At 43.6% G+C, this 2303-nt stretch overlaps 1 pseudogene; it reads right to left on the minus strand.

Annotated features, from left to right (window-relative positions):
- Positions 1–81: 81 nt before the first annotated feature.
- LOC102432415 lies at positions 82–1716 on the minus strand (annotated as a pseudogene).
- Positions 1717–2303: the final 587 nt, after the last annotated feature.

Raw genomic sequence — 2303 nt, forward strand, 5'->3', positions numbered from 1 at the left:
TGCCCTTGACTGGGAATTGAACCCGAGACCTTTTGGTTCATGGGCTGATGCACTAATTACTGAGAAAAACCAGCCAGGGCATCAGGATGCATTCTTTATGGAGACACCAGCAACATTCACTCTACTCCACACAAGGACACTAGAGTCACCATGTTCCCCAAGGATTACCCATGACAGTGTAATGGATGAACGCCCAGCCTCTCCCCCATTAGGTAATGGAACCCAGCTGAATCCAGATTGCAACCACTTCTAATAACCTGGGGTTTTTTTTGAAAAGCCACTTATCTTTCAAGCCACATAAGTCAAGATATCCACTGGGTTGGAAACAATAAACAAATTGCATTTGGGGCTGTATTTTACAAAATTAGGAATGATGAATTTAAAAATACTCATGTTAACCTAAACCAAATTAAGATAGCTTTCTCTCTCTTGTTGATAGCTGTGATAATAACCAGCTTGGAGTTTACAGTTACATTATAGTCTTTGTTGGAGTCAATTTTTGGTGCTCTAAGGAAAAGTCTGTCTTGTTGGACATCCGTTATCTCTCCCTTCAATTTGTCCTCCATGACATTAACAAGAACAAGTTCATCTGCCAAGTCCTTCATTATGATACTGGCTGCACAGACCATGCCAACAGCACCAAACCCAACTACTGTAATCTTTTTCTGGGGGCTTTGTTTTTCCTTAAGGAGATTCACAATCAGCTGATCCTTGAAAATTGCTATACCGGACTTAGAATAAAAAGGAATCAGAGAAGATGGCAGGCAGGCATTGGTGGTACATGGCCTTGGATCTGGACTTGGTGGCAGCTGCTCCAGTCCTCACCTATCTTAAGAAAGACTATTTTGGTTTTACATTTCCTCTTCAGTTCTAGTCCATGCATTTGGACCAAAGGATTCAGGGAAAGAGAGAGAGAGATGAAAATGGCCTTAAGAAGTTAAGGTTGTGGGAGAGAGAATGGATTCATTAAGAAAACAGTTAAGGAATCAAATTTGTTTTCTTTGGAGAAGGCAAATGGGTGGTTAAATTCTTGCCTTGGAGTATAGGCAGTGATTTTATGCAGGGGATATAGACAAATTATTCCTTATGTCTGAAAAGACTAACAAGAGGAATGAATTAAGTTAGGGCTGGAGAGATTTCAGAATGATAAGGAGTAACCGAAGAAAGCCTTCCCTGGAGAACCCTGGAACAGAATTAGACAACCACTCACTCAACCAGTTTCTCTTGAGAATTGTCAGGGTTTGGGGCAGGAGGAGGGGGCGTGCAGATGTTTTTATCCAGATGTTCAGCCTCAGCAGAAATGTAGGTGCTTAGCTGGTGGCCCTGAAGAGGTAACAAGTCTCAACCTCAGGAGCAAATGGATATTCATGCACCATCCTGAGCAACAGAAAAGCCTTCTGGACTGTATGTCTCCCCTTTCCTGACTGTAAAAAGGGATCATAAAGTTGCTTTTTGCTCTTTGATGTTCAGGAAAAGTCACAGGTTTATATGCAAAAATAAGTTCTTTGGAGAATTAATAGTCTGACCCCAGCCCACATCAGCCAACTATCTGCACATCATATTCTGGGCACACCATGTATTCCCACCATTTCTCAAACATACTGTGCTCCTTGACCCATGGCAAGGAGCTTTGCTTAAAATGAGTTTCCTTACCCCGCCCCTTCTCTGCTGTGGCCAATTCCTACTCATCTTTTTGAGGCCCAGCTTAAACGCCATTGCCTCTGTGGAATGTCTGTCCCCCCCCTCCCCCCGCCCCGCCGCCTCAAGCTGAGTCAGATTGAGACCTATTTCTGTGTCGCTGAACTTTTTTGTCCACACCGCTGTCTCCTCTTGAGACTGAGCTCATGTGGATAGGAATCATATTTCAGTCAGTTTGTCAGTTGGTCAGTCAATAAGCAAATAATTATTGGGCACCTACTGTGTCACAGGCATCATGCCAAGCACTGCAGACACACCCATGAACAAGATGGATCGGATTACTTCCCTCCCATCTGGGTGGGATGCTAATAGATAAAGAGGCAGTCACAATACAATTTGATAAGTAAAAAATCCTGTAAAGCCTGGCTGGTGTTGCTCAGTGGTTGAGCATCAACCTAAGAACCGGGTTTGATTCCAGGTCAGGGCACATGCCTGGATTGTGGGCTCGATCTCTGGGGGGGATGGGGGGGGGGCGTTCAGGAGGCAGCCAATCAATGATTCTCTCTCATCTTTGATGTTTCTATCTCTTTCTCCCTCTCCCTTCCTCTCTGAAATCAATACAAATTTTTTTTAAAAAAGACATATATAAATGTTGGCAGCCAGAT

Source organism: Myotis lucifugus, unplaced genomic scaffold, assembly GCF_000147115.1.
Source record: "Myotis lucifugus unplaced genomic scaffold, Myoluc2.0 scaffold_61, whole genome shotgun sequence".
Lineage (NCBI taxonomy): Eukaryota > Metazoa > Chordata > Mammalia > Chiroptera > Vespertilionidae > Myotis > Myotis lucifugus.